Source organism: Canis aureus, chromosome 5 (assembly GCF_053574225.1).
Source record: "Canis aureus isolate CA01 chromosome 5, VMU_Caureus_v.1.0, whole genome shotgun sequence".
NCBI lineage: Eukaryota > Metazoa > Chordata > Mammalia > Carnivora > Canidae > Canis > Canis aureus.
Genome location: NC_135615.1, coordinates 38,042,551 through 38,064,403, shown reverse-complemented (window position 1 = coordinate 38,064,403; position 21,853 = coordinate 38,042,551). Strand labels below are relative to the sequence as shown.

At 43.7% G+C, this 21,853-nt stretch overlaps 1 long non-coding RNA gene across 3 annotated transcripts in view; it reads right to left on the bottom strand.

Moving 5' to 3' along the window:
• Positions 1 to 201: 201 nt before the first annotated feature.
• The window catches only part of LOC144314030 (uncharacterized), a 98,253-nt gene continuing 76,601 nt past the window's right edge, over positions 202 to 21,853 (bottom strand). For all 3 annotated transcript variants that reach the window (XR_013379674.1, XR_013379675.1, XR_013379676.1), the window contains one exon: positions 202 to 6,573. This is a non-coding gene — a long non-coding RNA (uncharacterized LOC144314030). The remainder of the gene's footprint in view (positions 6,574 to 21,853) is intronic.

The following is a 21,853-nucleotide window of genomic DNA, read 5'->3' as shown; positions in this document are numbered from 1 at the left end:
CTCGGCAGTTTAGCGCCTGCCTTCGGCCCAGGGAATGATCCTGGAGTCCCGGGATCGAGTCCCACGTCAGGCTCCCTGCATGGAGCCTGTTTCTCCCTCTGCCTGTGTCTCTGCCTCTCTCTCATGAATAAATAATTTATAAATAAATAAATAAATAAATAAATAAATAAATAAATAAATAAATAAAATGGGCACCTGGGTGGTTCAGTGATTGAACTTCTGCCTTTGGGTTGGATCATGATCCTGGGGTCCTGGGATCGAGTCCCACATTGGGCTCCCTGCAGGGAGTCTGCTTCTCCCTTTGTCTATGTCTCTGCCTCTCTGTGCCTCTCATGAATAAATAAATAAAATATTTAAAAAATAAATAAAAATAAAAATTAAATAAAACAAACCAAACAGAACAATGTACTCTGAAGTAAACAGTCCCATGCACGCATATGATCAATCCATCAGACATAGGGTGGTCAGAAAAGGAAGGCTTCCCAGGGTAGGAGTTGGCTGGTTGAAGGGGTGGGGCAGAAAAGTATTCTAGCAGTGGGAAGAGCAGGTGCCAAGAGTCTAAATAAGTAGGGAGCATGGAATGTTCCAAGACCTGAGACATGACTACTACAGTTGAGTGTGGCTATGGGAGGTGGGGGAGCCCTTCATCTGACAGGCCAGGGGGTAGGTTCTACAGCTGATAGACCCCTCCCTGCCTACAATTCAACTTTAGCTGTTCTAACCAGCCCCAGATTCTGAGTTAATGCTCATTCTTCAGTGACCTCCCCGAGCTCCTAACACAGTCCTCAGTCCAGAGTAGGGATAAGCAGAATGAGTATAGAAAATCAACACTGAGGACAGACTTTGTGGAGGGCACATGAGGAGAGGAATTAATGCACATCTGTGAATTAAATATCCAGCATAAAACTGGATATCCAGCATAAAGCCAGTATGAGCGGCTCTCTGTCTTATGTCAGGAGCTGATGGTAAAGGTAACTTTAACTTCAGTGTGACTAAACTCCGGAGACCATCTTCTACAGAGAAGGATTCTTTTCTCTCTGTCTCTGAAGCTTTGAGCTGGTTGCCAGGTTCTTGTGGCTCCTGGCACCTGGCACCACTGACTTGGAGCTTCTGGCTGCTCTGGGCCTGCCCAAGAACAGGTGGGTACCTTGCTGTTGGGTTTCTTCTGAAGCTTTGCTCCAGTTCCAGTGTGATCAACTTGAAGGAACTGAGAAAACATGGGTGGGGGGAGAGCCAGTGGGAGGCAGGGGCCTCATAGACAAGGGTGGCAGGACTCCCCAGAGATGCTAGCCCACCACCAAATTACAAGGTACCTAGCAGGTGACAGGACCACTAGGTTGTTTCTAGAGCATAATAATGTTGGCTCTATTAACCGACAAACCAAAGGCAAATAAGGAAATAAGACATGGCTCCACCAACCTCTCCAAAAGGCCAAGTGCATGCCTAATTATAATTTCAATTATAAAAATAAATTTTAAATTTAAATCTTCCTTTGTGATACCTCTAAGTACTTGCAAACAATACCCTGAATGTATAATACCCTCATTAACTTGTAGAAGAGATTTTATCCCAACCTGGCAGCAACCCTTGAGGTGCTTCAAAAGCAGAATACTTTAGGGCACCTGAGTGGCTCAGATAATTAAGCATCTGTCTTCCGCTCAAGTTATGATCTCTGGGTCCTGGGATAGAGCCCCACATCAGGCTCCTGGCTCAGCAGGGAGTCTGCTTCTCCCTCTACCTCTCCCATGTGCTCATGCACTCACTCTCCCTCCCTCTCTCTGTACCAAATGAATAAATAAAATCTTTAAAAAAAACAAAGAAGGAAAGAATACTTCATTTCAGGATGCTCCTCTGTTATCAACTCTCCAGGGACTTCCCATAGCATCTAAATTTAGCCCCACCAGCCCCTACCCACAGGGTCAACCCCATGTCATAACTCCTTCCCCCTGCTCACCACTCTGCAGGTAAAATGCTTCTTCTAAGTTCCTCAACCAAGCCACACACTTCTCAGCTGCCAGGCCTTTGCACATGCTGTTCCCTCTTCCAGGCAGCATGTCACCAACACTCTACACCTTCTTCTTCGTTGGTACCTCCTCATCCTTCAGCTCTCAACTTAAATATCACCACCTCAAAGAGATGCCCTCCCTCCATCATTCATCAACATTCTTTCTTCTCTGTCTTATGTCAGGTCTATTTTATTTCTTCATTTTTTAGAACAGATAGTCTAACCAGGAACTCTTCTTAGTCCCTCACAGCACTTTTCACTTTTCTGTAACTTGCTTGTGTATCATCAGGCTCTCCCACTAAACTGTGAGCTCCAAAAGGGAAATGACCATATCCACCTTGTTCACAATATTGTCCTATCCCCAGCACTGGCCCCCACGTGGTGTGCAATCACTGCTAACCTCAATGAATAAGCTGGATCATCTGCAAGATGTCTGGCTTGGACTCCTCAAAAACGTCGGCTCATGAAGGAAGGAAGAAGGCTAGGGACCCACTCTTCATGAAAGGACACCAAAGAAGGATGACAATTTAATGCAGTAAGTGTCCTTGAATGGATGATTGGAAATAAAAAATACTAATAATAAAGGACGTGACTGAGACAGTAGAACCATTTGAATCTGAACTGTATGTGAGAGAAGAGTATCAGAGCTAGATTTCCTGAGTTTGATGATTCCGCCACTGTTAGAGAAGACACAAAGATGTGTATTACAGTACGTTAGGATGGAAATGTCATGCTATCTGCAGCTTACTCTCACACTGTTCAGCAAAAATCAGTGTGTGTGTGTGTGTGTGTGTCTGTGTCTACATATACCTACATATGATATTGTTCTAGTCTTATGGTTTTCCCCACAGGTTTTAGATTTTTTTTTTTAATTTTTATTTATTTATGATAGGCACACAGAGAGAGAGAGGAGAGAGGCAGAGACACAGGCAGAGGGAGAAGCAGGCTCCACGCACCGGGAGCCTGACATGGGATTCGATCCCGGGTCTCCAGGATCGCGCCCTGGGCCAAAGGCAGGCGCTAAACCGCTGCGCCACCCAGGGATCCCCAGATTTTTTAAAAAATAAAAAGTTAGGGCCATGAAGGCAAATAATAGACAGCTTAAATAAGCAAAAAAAGTTCTACTTATTTTTCATTGAAGGGCTGTGATATATCCAAGATCATGTGGATAACCTTTGGCAATGGAAACAATAACCAATATTCCAAAGTCCCAGACTTTTTGAATTTTCATTACATAAAATGACTCACCTGGTGGACTTCTGACAATTTCAAAAAAGTAACTTTCAGGGCCCTGAATTATATTACTAGTTAGATATGCACAATCAACTTAAAAAAAATCAAAACAATCCTAGGTAATTTTAATCTGGAACTTTTTTTAAGAAAAAAGATTTTATTTATTTATCTGAGAAAGAACAAGAGAGGGAAAGAATGCAGAGGGAGAAGGAGAAGCAGACTCTGCTGAGCAGAGAGCCTGATGAGAGGCTCGGACCCAGGACCATAAGATCATGAGATCATGACTTGAGCTAAAGGCAGAAGCAAGCTTAACCGATTGAGCCCTCCAGGAGCCCCTGGGACTTTGACTTCCAGGCATTTCACCTTACAAGATAAAAGCTTTCTGGTGTGCATACATCTAGACCTGAGACAACCAAATATCAGCACTTTCCACCTGAATCCACCACATGCTCTATGAATAACAACTCTATCAATAGGGATCTAGAGAATTATGGGGAGCAGGAAGGGAGTCTAGTACCAAAGTTTTAATTTTCCATTTTTATCAAAATATTAAGCTTAAATTTCCATTTTCTTTTCAACCTAGACATTTGGAGCCTGTGTGTGGTTCAACTCCTATTCATCCTTCAAGTCCCAGCCTAGATTCTGCTTCCTCCAGGAAGCCTTCCTGGACGTTTCCAGGACAGTTTAGGAGCATTTCACCTCGGCTTCCTCAACCCCTCTCTGTTCTCTAGAAAAAACTAAATCTCATCACACTTATTTTTATTGTCTGCTTGCTTATCCAACTTCATCCCTGGACCATAGCCTTCACAAGGGCAGGAGTTGGGATGTCTGCCAAGCCTGTGCCCAACCCATACAGAACACCTGATAATCCACTGAGCTGAACTCTACTGCAACAGCTGGCCCAACCCGCTGCTGACCAGATCTTAGCTGACTTGCGGAGGGCAGGCTGCGGCCAGCTCTCCCAAAACAGCTCTAGTGAAGTTTTCCTTTTGCCTGTTGTTTCAGGTGTCCTGTATCACACATCCCCTTTGGGACAGGAAGTGTCCTGTGTCACTGTTTTCTCCTCTTGTTCTGATATCAAAGGCTGGACCAGGGAGTTCCTGAGTGAAGATCAGGGGGCTTGGGTCCAGTTACCCACCACCTGCTAGAACAGCAACTTGGCCGCAATGCCAAGCAGAGAACAACACACGCTTTATTAAATAATAACAACACAATACACACTGCTCAGTCTATTCAGTCATTTCAGCCCAAGGGTTGTATCTGGAGTCTCACCAGGGTGGGACAAACAGAATGGGCTTCATGGGCTGAGGTAGGGGCATAAGATTTGCAGGATGCAAATTATTTGGATTTTGTGGATTTGACTGAGGAGTGATTTTTCACTGTCTATCCCTTCCCACAAGGACTCCACACAAGAACTCTCCCCTGTAGGTGGTACACAGGGTGAGGGCAGAGGCTGCATATCTTTTTCTCATCCCCCTCCTCCTTCCTGGGTCCCAGGTTTTCACAAGCCCAGCAGCTGACAAGGTGATGCTCTTCCCTCAAGGTCCCAGCAAGTTGAAAGGACTGATTTTTTGCCTATCACTGTCTGTTTAGAAACACACACACCAGCATACATCAGCAACCCAGAATTTAGCCCCTAGGGCTTTGTGTTTCTGTTTAAGGAAATGTTTGCCTACATGAGGCTCTCTTGGTTCCTGAACCGAACTCAGAACTCAGGACACATCAGAGTGAGAGTGGGTGGGTCGAGTCAATGCCAAGGTCATGGAATAGTGCCTATGTCCCCAGTGTTCCAGCATCCCTGAAAGTCCACCTCCCATGGGATCTGTCCCCCATGGAGCCTTTCTCCATCAAGCACTTCTCTCATCAATCCCCTCCTTTCCACACCAACCACCACAGCCCTACTGTTTGCCCTCATTATCTTTCATCTAGATGGGAGCAACAGCCTCCTGACAGTCTTCCTTTGTGTGGCATGCCATTACCCCACCCCCCACCCCAGATCAGACCACAGAACTCCCTTGCTGAAATCCTTCAGTGATCCCCACGGCCCACAGGCTCCATCCCACACTCCCCAGGAAGGCAAACCAGCCCTGTCTCATTCTGCAGTTTCAGCCCCCACATGGTACATTCCTCCCTCATATCAAACTGCTTGTGGTTCCCCGACTCCCAAGCCCTTAGTAACTCTTCCTCCCTCCTGGAAAGTTCTTCCCATTCTTGGTTAATTCTTATTATCTTCACGAGTCATTCAGGCATCACTGCCTCTAGAATATTCTCTCTGAAGCCCCAGTTTGAGCTATGACCCTTCCTCTGGTCTCATAGAACCCAGCTTAACTACATTAAAGTGGAGTTGTGGTTACCTCAGCCTGAGTCCTCAACTAGACGGTTCCTTCCCTGGGGGAATGAGTGGGCTGATCCTGTATGGCTCCCCAACACCTAGCACAGTGCCTAAACATTGGAGATGTCCAATAAATATTTGCTGTATTGAAACAAACTTCAATCCCCAAAGAGAACCACAATGGGGAGTTCAGCTGAGAGCCCACTCCATCTAAGGAAAGAAAAAAACAGAAAGTTTCCCAGTTGTTGGAGCCCACACGTGGCCCTAGGGTTCCCTGGGCCTAGAAGTTCAGAGCAACAGGAGGATATCCAAGTATCACCTGAGGGGGAAACCACTTTTATTCATGAACCTGCCCCAAGCCTGGTCAGCTGTCCCAGCCACTCTAGCCAGGGACTATCCATCTCAAAATGGCATTTGCACAATCAATTTAATACTTTAAAATTTCCTTTAAATAGCTAACGTTTACTGAGTATTGACTATATTCCAGGCTTCTGCACATGTCCTTAAAGCCACTTTATAGAAAAAGACAATGGAGTTAGGTCTACATTTTGTATGCTTTTTGGAAAATACAAGACTTCAACATTCAAACCTTGCTTACCCTTCCAAACTCTTCTCCACCTCCCTCTCTACTCTACTCTGGATTCCTCTGTTTCTGGAAAGTGCCAAGCTCATTTCTGCCAAGGAAACTCCACACATACACACCCCTCTACTGACAATGCTCTACAGACCCTGCCAGCTCTCCAGTTGGCAGCTCCTTACCCTTCCCATCTGGGCTTACACATCACTATTTCCGGTGGGCCTGGCCTGGCAACCCTCTTGGGGTCTCCCTTTGCTTCTCTGTCCCAGCAACTCCACCATTCTATCCACGGCAGGATTCTCAGTGGTTGGGTTGCTTTCCACATCTTGATTGTCTGTCTCCCTGATGGCACAGTAAGCATCATGAAGGCAGGAAGTGTTCTGTTTTGTTCACTCAGCATTTGGCAATGAAGTGTCCAAGAAATACCTATTAAATAAAGAAACAAATGTATGAATTAAAGAATGAACTAATTAACCAAAGAAAGGAAGGGAAGAATTGCCACCTTGGGCTTTTCAACTCTGGGAGAGATAGATTCATTAAAATAGTGGCATTTTGGTAGAACAATTATTTTTAATAAAGATTTTCATTTATTTATTCATGAGACAAGGAGAGAGAGAGAGAGAGAGATTGGCAGAGACACAGGCAGAGGGAGAAGCAGGCTCCATGCAGGGAGCCCAAAGTGGGACTCGATCCCAGGTCTCCAGGATCACGACCCGGGCTGAAGGTGGCACTAAACCGCTGAGCCACCCGGGCTGCCCTTGGTAGAACAATTTGAGACTAAAATTCAGGATTATGAATCCATTGTTTTGGAAGAAGTGACATAGGGAGAACTCTCTCCAGTTCATCTGTTCTGGGGGTTTGTGCAAACATGAACTTTGCATTCTGCAGAGACACAATCCTTAGGATCATGGAGTTTCCCGGGCCTCCAAAGATGACCTTGTATGGCCTCAGGCAAGGCTCAACAGGCAAGCATCCCCACTGTTGCTTGAAACATGTAATCCAACTCCACAGGGTCGGAAGGGTCTAGAATCTCTAGATCAACTCCCATGAGAATGAGCTCACAGAATCACCATTAACCCTCAAACCTAACTTATGAGCGTGTACCATCCAAACCCAAGGCTACAGTTCACGGTGCAAAAAGGAGGCCACAGTGCAGAAATCTGGAGGCTGCCACCCCCCCTCACCCCCAGGAAAGAGCCCACGGAGGGAGGGGGGTTGGGTGGCTCAAGCCTCAAACAGAGCTAACCTTTCCAAGACATAATGGGCACACCTGAAGCTTTTCCACCCAGCCTTAGGAAAATGTTTATGAAGAGCAGCAGAGGGGAAGGGGGTGGGATACAAATTTTTATTAAAAAGACAACTAGAGCCACAGGAGAGGAAATGTCTCTGCTATTACTCCCAGCAGGTCACTATTGTGGAAGAGAAGTAATACCATTTTAAAAGTGCCAAACAGGAAGGAAGAGCCTGGGGGATGGGGGGCAGGGGGAGGAGATAAATGAGATCAGAGCAGGTAAAAAAAAAAATTAAAGAAATAAACTCCTCTGGGAGCAAAAATTGTTCTGTATGGAGACACACCCCTTGGCAAGTGAGTCTCCCTCTGTTTTAAAGAATTTTTTTTCCTGGTGTACTTACTGTGTTTGTATTTGTAAAAAAAATTTTCCCCCAGGGAAAGATGGTCTTTCTTGGTTTTTCTCCCCCTTTCTTTTCCCTCTTTTCTTTTTGGCTCCCTGACCAGGCCTCCTACACCTTCTGGGTTCCAAGAGCATCCTGAAGATATTTACTAACAGGAAGCCAGACAAGAAGGGAATTGACACAGTCATTAGGTGACATAAGCCTACTGACAAGCTGCCAACTCAGCCTATTGAAGATATAACTGAAAAGCCAGCATTTCACTCAAACTAGGTCACCTCCAAGTGCTGTGAATGTCAGCTGGGAATTTGCACAGACCAAGAACCGAGAGGCCAAGAGGTCAGTGGTTTCCCCCGGGGATAAGCAGAGGTCAAGGGGACAAGGGGAAGATGAAGACCAAGAAGGGAATTTGTGACAACGGGTAAAGGAGAAGAATGGCAGGGAGACATTCATGGGCAAGTGGATTTCCAAAAGCAAGCTGTAGAGATCTGGCTGTCAGGGTCTGAGCAGGCCACTAATGTGGCAGCTGGCATTCTACTTTCAAGCATTGGCTTTCATTTGCCTAGTAAGTATTCTGTTCATTAAAGTGCAAAACCTCCCCCAAATAAAGTGTCACTCCCTTAAAGGAATGGACTATGACTTCAATTTCGCCAAATACGATGCTGTAACAAAGTCAACATTTAATAAACTACATAATTATGAAAAAAAACAAAACAGTGAATGGTTGAGCACACAGACTCTCTGGAGTCAGTCAATGGTGGGTTTGATGCCCAGCTCCGTCTCTCGTTTGCTGTGTCCACATTAATAAGTCTTCCATGCTCTTGATGGTTTAGACCCTTCACTCATAAAATAGGGACAACAGTATTTCCCAACTCACATACGGTTCCTATGAGGAAAAAGCAAGGTATGACCTAAGAAGCACCAAGTGATGTGCTGGGCACAAAGTAAATGTTCAGAACTGTGAGTTATTATTACTAGTCTTTTCAATCACTTATTGTGAATGATGATAGACTATCTTCCCCCTGGCTTTGGGTTTCCCAGAGCACCCTCAAGTACATCTGGATTCTGCTTTTACCAAAATACCTGAAAAATACCCATTCAAGGCACTCAGGTTTCACTTCATCTATTTAGGATGAGGGCAGCCCCCGGGGAAACAGTGTTCAGTTGAGAATAATCTCCCTTCTGAATGGGTGATAGACCATCAAGATCAACTGGTTTTCAGCAAGGCTACTTACGACGTCTTTCATTTTAACCTTGTGGTCAACAATGAATGGAAGGATCTGGGCCAGATGATAAAACAAATAACTGATCATTGGAATATCTACATGAACGTTTGACTGTGCTCTCTAGAACATACGTTTACAATTACCAGAAGTAACATAGCAGGGCAGGGGAGGAGAATTTCATGGTCACATATAGTTGGAAAACTATTTCTAACACTCTCTTCCATCAGAATTTTTAATATACTGCTAAGCATCGTGGGTCCTTGAGAAAGGTATGTAGCATATCCAAATCTGATTGATTATAGGAGTCCATTTTTGAGGGCCATCCTACAGACTAGATTCCCTCAGAATGCACTCTGAGATATGCTCATCCACATTCAAAGGTATATAACATCAACACTGGCAGGAGCATCTGGGGGGCATGTTGTGGCCCTGGCCTTGAACTTAATCTGGTTCAACATCCTTAATTTGGTGGCACACTGATCAGATTTGAAGATGATCCTAAACAGGACTCGGAGACTGAGGAGGAGACGGTACAATCAGGACTATGGTCTTTTTTTTTTTTTAAGATTATTTATTTATTTGACAGAGAGAAAGAGAGAGTAAGCAGGGGGGTGCTATAGGCAGAGGGAGAGGGAGAAGCAGGCTCCACACCAAGCAGGGAGCCGGATGTAGGGCTCATCCCGGGATTCCGGGATCATGACCCGAGCCAAAGACAGACGTTCAATGATTGAGCCACCCAGGTGCCACAAGTAAAACACATTTAAAAAGAGACAAGAGATATGGAGACTGAAGGTCTAGCCTTCCAAACAGATTCGTGAGAGATACAACATTCTATGAAAAAGAATCCAATGATTCTTAATCTTCTAGAGAGAACAAACAGACACCCTTGAAATACCACTGAAAACTATGGAAACTCTCCCCAGGAAAATGTACATGCAAACAAAATTCTATAGATATTCTCAGGCGGGTGCTGCCCTGACCTCCCACCGCCCTGTGGAAGCCCATCCGTGACTTCCCCCATAGAAGACAAAACCAGGTTAAAAGCCTCCTCAGGATTAGGCATTATCTGTGTCATGTCCCCACCCCTACTGCTGTCAAAGTAATGAATGAGGATCAATGGATGGCTCTATCAGCCCAGTAAAAGATACACATTCTCATCACGCCTGCCATCTGGATACAGAAAGAGCTTGTCATCTTTAGAAGTATTCAAGCAGGAATTGAATGAGCAGTTTCACCAAAATGCTGTAGAGAGGTTGCAACCATGCTACAGGACTTGAGAACTCAGGCCTTTGCAACTTAAAATGTGGTCTGAGGGCCAGCAACATCACCTGGGAACTTGTTAGAAATGCAGAATCTCAGGTGACTCATATGCACGTCAGTGTTTAAGAAATATTGCTCTAGGATTTCTAAGATTCTCTAAGGTGCAAAAAATAAACTATTCTGATGCTTCAGCAGCAGTCTTCCACTCAAGTCTTCGGACAATTGATCTTCTATGGTTTTTAAGTAAGTATGGGTTTTGAGGGCAGAGTCAAAGGCCTTTCTCTAAGTCCTCATCCCTCCCCCTACTGCACTGCATGAGTTATTTATCTTCTCAAAGACTGAGATGAGAATCAAGGGAGAAGAATGGAATAATTCCTACTTTGTCTTTAGTCCAGGTCCAGAATTCAGAGAAGGAAAAAGCCATTTAAAATATTTATCTTCAGGGCAGTCCGGGTGGCTCAGCGGTTTAGCGCCCCCTTCAGCCCAGGGCGTGATCCTGGAGACCCGGGATTGGGTCCCACATCAGGCTCCCTGCATGGAGCCTGCTTCTCCCTCTGCCTGTGTCTCTGCCTCTCTCTGTCTCTGTGTCTCTCATGAATAAATAAATAAAATATTTTAAAATAAAATAAAATATTTATCTTCATGATCATCTCCTTTAATAATACAAGATTTGATTTACTGTGCACTCGCATGCGCCATATACACTAAGTGGTTTCTTATCCTCCATCTTACTTAGTTTTCACAATAATCCTATATAGGTACTATCATCTTTTTTCTCCCCATTTTATGGGTGATTTCTGAGGCTCAGAAAGGGTAAGTGACTTACTCAAAACCCACACAGCTAAGTAAATGGAGGAGCCTGGTCTTGACACTGACGTTCAAGTCCTTAACCACTAAGCCACACACCTATCTACTTTAGAGAAGATCTCTTGCCATCTACTCTTTTCAGTAAGCTCTAAATGTGCCCTGAGGCTGCTGGGTTCCCACAGAGCTTATTCAAGTTATGCAAAGATGCAGCCAGGCTGGGGAGCTATAGACACAGGTGCGCCCGGGTCTCAGATCTCAGTCCTCCATTATACTCTGTTCATTACACAGGAAGACTTGGAGGTCACGCTTTCAAACCCTGGCCCTTCCTCATTATCTGTTCCAGCATCAGAGTTCTCCCGGTCCTGTATTGACTTGCTCTATCTCCTGGCTGCTGTCCCATCTCCATTAGATCCCAGGCATTTAAGCAAAGTACACAGCTATCCAGTTCTGGCTGAACAGAACTAACTCGCCATTCCTTCTCTATAATTTTGGGCATAGTCTGAGAGGATTTAGAAGGTGTCATTGACTTGGAATTACAGTTCTTTGTTACAGAATGAATTTCCGGACCTCGCTAGAGAGACAAGCACTCCCCCTTACGCTTACACAGGCAGCTTTGTTCCCCCTCGAAGTGCCCCTCTAACTGCACTGCACACACTCCTTCTGGGCTGTGCTGCTGCTCACGGAGGGACCTTAGCAGAGAGAACTCAGACCTCCGGCACTCCACACCGGCAGCCTTCCTTTGGAAATGAATCATGGCTGCATGCTCTCCCTTCTACTTACCCTTACTACGTTTTATTTTACTTTCTGTGGCTGTCATACTTTTTGTATGCTTTTGTCTGACATGTCCAGCCAGGTTCCCTAAGGTAGGCGCCACATTTCGATTATCTTTCTGCTGCATACTCTAGCACACTGCCTGGCCTGTATTAGATGCTCAATGACCACATAATTGATTGATAACCAACTGATTGCATTTTACATATTACCAGGCACATCTGTTGTTATGTCCAAAGTGAATTCACTCTTCCAGATACTGAACTTATTTGGAGAGAAGGACTCGGGGTGGGGGGGACAAAAAAAAACTCTAAGTAAGCATGTTGAGATCCTGAAGCAGATGGTGCTGTGTAAAAAACCATAGCATTATGGTTTCAGCCTTATAAGAGGTAATAATAAAACTTGCTCCCATGAGGTGGGACTAAGCCACTAATCCCCTGGTACAGCTGGAAACACAAAAGCTTCTTAAAGTTCAAGGACCCCAGCCCACCTGGTTAGACAATAACCAGGCCAAAACCTCATTTCTCAGCTGTGCTTGCTATCACTAGCTCCAAACTTCAAACCACTTAAAGAGAATTCTGGGAACTTTAAAATAAACTTTCCTAGAAATGGGCCAGGATTGTATCATTTTCTTACAAAAAAAAAAAAAATTCCTCAGTGATACCTGGCTAGAAAAAGGCCATTTCGTCCCATAATAAAGGTGAAGGGAAAAGGTTCGGTAAATTAAAATTTTTTAAACATATACTAGGGGCCAATTCATTTCTCGAACTGTTCTCAGATTTCTCTCTTCAAGAATAATTCTTTCTGGAGTGCCTGGCTGGCTCCAGTCAGGGCAGTGTGTAATTCTTGATCTCGGGGTTTTCAGTTCTAGCCACACATTGGACATACAGTTTACTTAAATAAACCAACTCTCTTTGGTCTATTTTCCAGCCCATACATAGGTCTAGAGAAATGATTATGCTCGATAGCTATCCACTCTGTGTACAGACAGAAACAGACATGGGCTGTTAGGTTGACTTTTTCATACTTGGTTTCTATAGTACCACAATTTCTTCTGCTCTGATTACCAACTTTACCCCAGAATTTCTAACATAGGGGGAGAAACCCCCAGACCTTAAGGGAACAAGGCTTAATACAGTTACCAAAGCACAGACTCTGAGTCAAGGCAAAGCTCAAACTCTGTCTGCACTATTTCACATGAGTATTTGCCCTCTCCATGCTGCTAGGACCCTGCACAGAAAACGAGGATGAAAACGGTCCCTATCTTGGAGGAAAAATGCTTGACATTTTTATAAAGGTCCCCATCTGTGAATACTACACAACCTTAACGCAGGGCTTGAAAATGAAAGTATCTGCAAGTATGCCAATACAAATAAGGATGGGAACTGGATTAAGAGAACAGGACTCAGAGTTGGGCAGGCGCAAACAGGGGTAAAGCAGAGACCACATAAGAGGCAAACGTGACTGGTTACCAGTCAGCTGTTACCACAGGGGATGCAGCCCTGTATCCCCAGTTCTTCATTCTATAGAAGTCAGCTCTCTAGATTTTGATATGAAATTTCCCAGTTTTGAAATATTGGCCCAAACAAATTAAGCTGCAACAGAGTATTAAGAGGAGCTTGGGGTCTTGAGCCAGAGCAGCTGTATTTTGAGTCCCAATTCTGCCATTTACCTGCATGTGACCTTGGACAACTTACTAATAAGCCTCTTCATGCCTCATGCTCTCCAATTGAAAAACCGCTACCATGAGAGATAATACTAGTGCCTATTTCATAGGGCTAGTGTGAGGAATAAAAGATATATTTGAATTTTAATATATAATTTATGTAATATACAGCAATTCTATGTATAGCTACATAAAATTCACATGTAATTATAATAGTGCCTGGTGTACAGTAAGCAATATGTAAAGTTTAGCTATTGCCATGATCATCACTTTTGCAAACTTGACCTATAACAAACTAAACATTCCTCTTAAGAGGGTCCTCTATTAGCCAACACCTTGCTGGTCCCTACGTTGTGTAGCCACACATCTCAGCCTCACATGGTTGTAAAGGTTGGGTTAGAAGGCCCTGTGCTTGCACCTGCCAGCCCAAGAGACTCAGGGATACCACACAGCAAGACCCAAAGACTACTGGGGGTACTGACACATTAATGGCATGTCAACTGCCTCTCCTTAGTCATCTCCTCTATCCCCACAGTGACAGCAGGCTGAGATGGCTCTGCCAGGCAGACAGAGTAGCTGAGGACCATTTCGCAGAAGCACTTGGAGTCACAGAGATGTTTTGGGTACCCAAAGGAGATGTTTTGGGTACTGGAAAGCTTGACCCTGCCTGGGAATTCATGGAGCTTTTAGCCCCGGGTCTAATGCACCAGTCTCACTAATAAAATTTTTGCTGACCAGTCACCCCACTGGGTGTACAGGAGTGGATCTGGCTTTCTGGGTTACTGCAGCACTGCAAAAGAGGGTTTCCAAGCCTCTTGGCCTATAAATGCTTTTCAGCAGTCCATGCAATTCTCTCAACCTAGCTCACAGTACAAAATATTTGCTTCAGGCCTTCCTACAATTCCTACTGAGCTAGTAGTGATGCATCTGCTAGCACTTAGCAAAGGCTTAATTTTTATTTTATTTTTTTATTTTTAAAAAATATTATTTATTTGAGAGAAAGCAAGGGGTGGGGGGAGAGAGAGAGAGAGAACACAAGAGAGGGAGAAGCAGACTCCCCGCTGAGCAGAGAGCCCCAACTGGGGCTCAATCCCAGGGCTCTGAGATCATGACCTCAGCCAAAGGCAGATGCTTAAACAACTGAGGCACCTAGGCACCCCACGAAGGCTTAATTTTTACAAAGGAAGGCAGGGAAGAATAACAGAAATCAAGTTCTATTTTCAACCCATATTAAAAATTATCTTTTTGGGGTACCTGGGTGGTTCAGTGGGTTAAGAGCTGACTCCTGATTTTGGCCCAGACCATGACCTCGGGGTCCTGGGATCGAGCCCCCAAAAGACTGCACTCAGCCTCTCATCCTGCTGCCTCTCCCTCTCTCCCTGTGACCCTCACTCTGCTCACACTTACACACACACTCTGAAGTAAATACATAAAATACTCTTCCAAAAAAATTGTCCTTTTTTGGGTGCTTGGGTGGTGGCGCTCAGTTGGTTAAGCCTTTGGCTCATGTCCTGATCCCAGGGTCCTGGGATGAGTCCTGTGTCGAGCTCCCTGCTCTGCGCGGAGCCTGCTTCTTCTATCTCTGCCTCTCTCTCTCATGAATAAGTAAATATAATCTTTTTTTTTTAATTGTCCTTTTTTTTTGTCACCTGTTTTCCTTTAATCTGGCCTCATTTCTCTCAGGCAATAGATTTTCCTCCATACAATAACCAGACTAACAAAAGCAAACCTTTGTTGAGTTTGTTTGTGACTCTTTGCACCCAAGCCTCACCACCACCCTAGGACACATATACCACCAGCATCCTGATGCTGAAGACCAGGAAACCAAACTCAAAGCTGTTAAGATGCTCAGTCAAAGTCACATAGCTAACAGGCACCAAAAGTAGAGGTCAAAAAAGATCTGTGACCGCAAAGCCCGATCCAAGGAATTCAATCTCTCTATTTAATCCAGGTGGTAGCTAAGCTTTCCTAAAAAGCATACTGGGCTAGGAGCAGAAGGAAACTGTGGTCCACACTCCGGCTGGATCCACCCTTCCCACATGGGAGTTCCCTCCTCTCTCCACCTCCCCAAAGACATCTGAAGTTGAAAATAAGATCACAAAGTAATACACCTTGCAATTTAGGAAGATGCTATGTAAATCTAAAATGTTAGAATTATCCTAAGAGTTAATGTTTGGAGGTATGTGAAATAAATTCCTAACAGTAAGTATTACTAGTCAGGTATATGTTTTTAATCTGTGTGGGCTTTTTTTTTTTTTAATTTTTATTTATTTATGATAGTCACACAGAGAGAGAGAGAGAGAGAGAGAGAGAGGCAGAGACACAGGCAGAGGGAGAAGCAGGCTCCATGCACCGGGAGCCCGACGTGGGATTCGATCCCAGGTCTCCAGGATCGCGCCCTGGGCCAAAGGCAGGCGCTAAACCGCTGCGCCACCCAGGGTTCCCTGTGTGGGCTTTTTAATTATTAAAACAAACCATGCAAAAAAAAAAAAATAATAAAATAAAATAAAATAAAACAAACCATGCTCATAATACATTCAAATAATACTGAAGCATATAAAGTTAAAGGGGGATTGTTTTCCTATCATGTCCCAACTCTCTGAGTGAATATCTTTCCAGGTTTTTTTTTTTTTTTTAAGATTTTATTTATTTATTCATGACAGACTCAGAGAGAGAGGCAGAGACACAGGCAGAGGGAAAAACAGGCTCCATGCAGGGAGCCTGACATGGGATTCGATCCAGGGACTCCAGGATCATGCCTTGGGCTGAAGGCAGCGCTAAACCGCTGAGCCACCCAGGCTACCCTATCTTTCCAGGTTTTGCTAAGAACATACTAACATGGTATATATAGAGATCTATGTGCATATACAGTTTTCTTTCTCAAAATCAGGATCCTATCCTACAGTTTTGAAACTTTTTATTCAAAATTGTACTTATTTACATATCTCCACATTTGTTTGAAAAGACCTGAGTTTTTTTTTTTTTAAACCAACACTAAGAACTGCATTATATGAAACTGAGATTTATTTAATCAGTTCCTTGTTGAAGAATATTTGGGTTGTTATTATTTATGGTGCTGCAACAGTCATGTTCATTTTAAGAGTCTCTGGTCGATGGTACATGTCCTAGTGACCTATGAGATGATTAGGGTTACAACTTTGGTATTGGTGGGGAAATGGAGCTTCCCTTCAGTTAAAGGAAAGATACCACTCACCATGTAAAACCATCCCAGCTGCTGAGATTACTATTTTCTTTTCTTTTTTTTTTTTTAAGATTTTATTATCTATTTATTTATGAGAGACAGAAAGAGAGAGGCAGAGACACAGGCAGAGGGAGAAGCAGGTTCCATGCAGGGAGCCTGACGTGGGACTCGGTCCCGGGTCTCCAGGATCATACCCTGGGCCGAAGGCAGAGCTAAACCGCTGAGCCACCCGGGCTGCCCGAGATTACTATTTTCAATAGTAAAAGCAGAACTGAACACCAATTCATTCTTTTACTCATTCACTCATTCATTCAAGCATTTGTGGTCTACCAAGCTCTGTACTAAGTGCCAAGGATGAAAAAAAACAAACGACTAAGTCTCATTTCCTGGCCTTGAGGAAATGACAATTCAGGGGGCAGACGTACTCATAAATGAATTCTATAACTTCTTTAGGAGTCCTGCTAGGTTTACAAGGAGCATCTAACTCTGGAGGATATAAACGTGCCTTCAGGAGGGGTCTGACAGGATAAGAAAGCCAAAATAGGGGCGCCTGCCTAGTTCACTCAGTGGAACATGCGACTCTTGATCTTGGGGTCGTGAGATGAAGTCCCATATGGCGCGTAGACATTACATACATACATACGTAAACTGAAAGAAAGAAATGAAGAACCCCAAAATAAAGGACAGTACAGCCAAGACATAATAGCTACAGTTGCAAAGCTTCATCTTTAACGGCATACAGAGTATGTAGAGCACGTAGAGGGCTCAATGTACAGGGTATAGAGGAGGGGAACATCCGGAGAAAAGGTGGAAAGGAAATCGATGTTGAAGGGCCTCGATCATGAAGGTCAGAAATTTGGACTTTAGGTTGTCAGAGGGGAAACACCCCTACCAGGGGAATTCTGGATATATTACAATGTGTTTATCCCACCAACTGTAAAAGTTAAGAAGACCATAAGGGGAAACACATTTACCTCACTAGACTGTATTTTATTGCAATACAGTATCTTTAAAAGTTCATGTTTAATTAACCCATGTTAATTTAATATAAAAATTCATATTTAATACAATATCTTAAAAAATCCATGTCTAGGGACACCCAGGTGGCCCAGTGGTTGAGTGTCTGCCTTTGGTTCAGGTTGTGATCCTGGGATCAAGTCCTGCATTGGGCTCCCCACAGGGAGCCTGCTTTTCCCTCTGCCTGTGTCTCTTACTCTCTGTGTCTCTCATGAATAAATTTTAAAAAATCTTTTAAAAAATCCTTGTCTAGTTGGACCTGTGCAGTTCAAGGGTCAACTATATTACAAATAATCATGCTATGAATATTGGTATACAAGTCAGCTTACTTTTCTTTTCTCTTGGGTGAATACCTAGGAGAACAATGGATAGATTACATAGGAGATATATGCCTAGCTTTTTAAAAAACTACCAAACTGTATTCCAAAGTGGCTGTGCCCGTTTACCATCTCAATAACAGTGCGTCAGAGTTCTGGAACCCACACCTTGGCCAACACTTGGTATGTGGTCAGTCTTCCTAACTATAGAAATTACAACAGGTGCTGCTGGTATCTCACTGTAGTTTTATTTTGCATTTCCTTAGTGACTAATGCTGTTTAACATCTTCTCATGTGCTTATTTGCTTCCCATACATCTTTGATGAAATATCTTTTCATGTCATTTCATCATTTTTAAAAATTGGGTAGTTTTCTTATTACTTGGTTTTAAGAGTTCTTTATATATTCTAGATGTAAGTCCTTTACCAGAAATATGCTTTGCAAATATTTTTTCCTACTCTGTGGCTTATCCTTTCCTTCTCTTGACACTGCCTTTTGAGGGGCCCCTGGGTGGCGCAGTGGTTGAGTGTCTGCTTTTGGCTTAGGTCATGGATCCAGGGTCCTTGGATCAAGTCCTGCATCGGGCTCCCCATAGAGAGCCTGCTTCTCCCTCTGCCCATGTCTCTGCCTCTCTCTCTGTGTCTCTCATAAATAAATGAAATCTTTAAAACAAAAACAAAACTGCCTTTTGAAAAGCAAAAGGTTTTAGTTTTGGTGAAGTCCAATTTTTTTTTTTTTTTTTTTGGTGAAGTCCAATTTATCCATTTCTGGTTTTATGACTCATCTTCTAGTGTTGCAGCTAAGATTTTTTTTTTCCTAAACAAAGGTCACAAAGTAATATGTATTTTGAGAAATGTTATGGTTTCAGGCTTTAGATTTAGGACTGTGATCCACTTCCAGGAGGTATTCTGTACACCGGTGGGGGCACTTTTGTATGTCGCAGTTGAGAATGGGACAGGAATAGTAGAGGTCCCACAATGGTCTGGAAACACACACATGCCCCGTAGAACTGTCAAATGTCTTGCTAAACATTCACACGAGAAAACTGTTTGTCACGTGGGTATCTATTTACCTCTTACTTGAAAATGCCAAAAGCTTTACAGAAAGTTTCCACAACAGTACTTAAATCTTTCCTTCTCTTAAATCTAGAGTTTTTCCTTAAAAGTGCATATTTCATTCTGTCTTCTAGCATATCTGTGCCTGTGCATTTACATATCAAATTACATCTTTTATTATACGCTAATTTCCTTTCATTTCTCCTTTTTAATTCAATTATGGCATTAATGTTTTATCTCATGTGTGTAGCTGGTTCTATTGTCATATATTAGCAACAAGAGGAGATTAAAAACATTGAGCTGAGTGAAAAAAATAATCAGAATGACATCTATAACCATACCATTTATATATTAAAATATTAAAATTATAGAATTAAAATTTTGAGAAACTTGCATACAAATTAACTATACACATTTTCTAAGAATGCATAAAAGAGAATATGCATTATACACAGTGGAACACTGTCTAAGGGAAGAAGGAAATGGGTCATTGTAAAGACTTTGGCTTTTACCCTAGTGACATGGTACAGCTTTTGAAGGATTTTGAGCAGAGAGTGGCATGACCTGACTCTACTAGGGAAGGACCATTCTGGCTGCCATGTTGAGAATGGCAGGTAACAGAAGCGCAGTGAGGAGTTGACCACAATGGTCTGGGCAAGAAACAGTGGCGGTTCAGACCACAGGTAGCAATGGTCATGAGAAGTGCAAAGAATGCAGATATATGCTGAAGGCTGAGAAGACAGGATTTGCTGAAGCATTGAATGGGAGTGATCAGAGGACAGACGTCAAGGATGATTCCAAGGTTTACAGCTTGAATGCACCTTGGCTTGAATAACTATTTAGTAGAGTGAGGGGGGACTGAGAAGAACAAATTTGGGGGGAGAGGGGGTGGGGAAGAAGCAGGCAAATTTGATTGGGCCTTATTAATTTTACGATGTCTAATGGATATTGAGGGAGGGTGCTAAGCAGGTAGATGGATACACGAATCTGATAGGAGACAGGTCAGAGCTGCAGACGATGAACTCAGAGATGGTATTTACAGCTAGCGTGAGGAAAGAGATAAAAGATCCAAAGACAAAAGCCTGGGATGCCTCAACAGGGAAGCTCAGAACGAAGAGGGACAAGCAAGAGGTCTGAGAAGGAATCATGAGGCAGGCAGGAAGACCACCAGGAAAGCGGTTTCCAGGGAGTCAAGCGAAAAAACCATTTCAAGGAGAAGGATATAATCAGTTGTGCCAAATGCTGCTGATGAGTCAAGTAAGACAAGGTTTGAGAATGACCATTGAATCTGACCACAGAGGCTAGAAGTGGGGAAAGCAGCCAGGCTATGTGGGAGCTGTAAGGCATGGAGACAGGGATCTCTCATGAGCCCAGAAAGCTTTCATCCCTCTCTTTTCCACAAGTTCTCTCAACACCGCACCTTTGCATATGCTGCTGCTTTGCCCCTTTTTGAGTTGAGGTCTACTTAGCATCTTGACCTTGGTTCTTTCTCCTAGGAACCCCTCCCTAACAAGGCCAGATCCCCTCACCATAGACTCTCAAGTAACCTGTCTCCTTCCCAGCATAGGTCCCAAGACCATTTTCCTTTGTTGTGTTTGAGGCAGTGACCAGAGTCTTATTAGTCTACTCACCTGCACTCCAAGGGTGGGGATCATGTCCCTTCACCCATGGCCTTCCTCCATGCACCAAGGGCCGGACCTGGCAAAGAGCAAGCACTCAACAGATAAGTAGGAGATCAGGGACGAGAAAGACTCCCAGGCACTAGTGTGATCAGGTATGGCAATAAAGATGGTCAAATGAGATATGTGTCCAATTCGAAAGGGAGAAGGAGATCTGGATTCCAAAGGAAGATAGGAAGGGCATGTAATAAAAGGAAAAGATGTCATTCCTCCAAAGCAAAGAGCTAGGCTAACTCAGGCACCAGAGACCACTCTAGGAGAGAGCTGATTACAGAACCTGGAGGAGCACTGGAGCGCTTTGAAATCTTGTCTGCTTAGTTTAGAATCTTGTCTTAGGCAGAGAAGACAGCATAGGTGGACTCTGTGATGAGAGGCTGGGAAGTCCACTGACCGTCACTGCGGTAAGACAAATGTTAGGCTGCTGCACACATAAAGAGGAAAGACAGGTTTTGTCTGGGGACAGAAATGCATCGTGCGTACCGCTGCAAATTAAGAATCAGGAGGGTTAGTAGATCAAATGTTCACCATTGTAGGAAGAATAATAACCTTATCAAGTACCTCTCATATGCTGTCCAGGAGTTATCTCCCGTGATCCTCAACTCCCCGACTGCCCTATGTACCATCACTCTCTCCTATCACCCCATTTATTCCCTGCAAAGCATTTTATCACCATGGTAGTTACCTTATTTGTATGTTTCTTTACTGTTTATCATTCACTCTTCCCACGGAATTTAAGCTCCTCAGGGCAGTTAGCTTGTCTGACCTTACACTACACCCCTCTGTTAGCAGAGCTCCAGGCACACGGTATGTAGCAAAACTTTACCAAGAGAATGAAAAAGTTTTGTAGCCCACAGCCTATATACCTCACTTAGTAAACTGATCACACTGTACTGAAATTATTTTTTATTGAATTCTCTCCTACTCCAACAGAAAGACAAAGAGATTTCATCACACGTGCCAACTCCAATATACAGTTAGTGAAAAATTATTTGATCAATGAGTGAGGTGTTACAGGTGGAAGAATCAGAAGGGGCAGAGCATGTGGACTCTAACAGGCATGTTCAGTACCAGGAGACC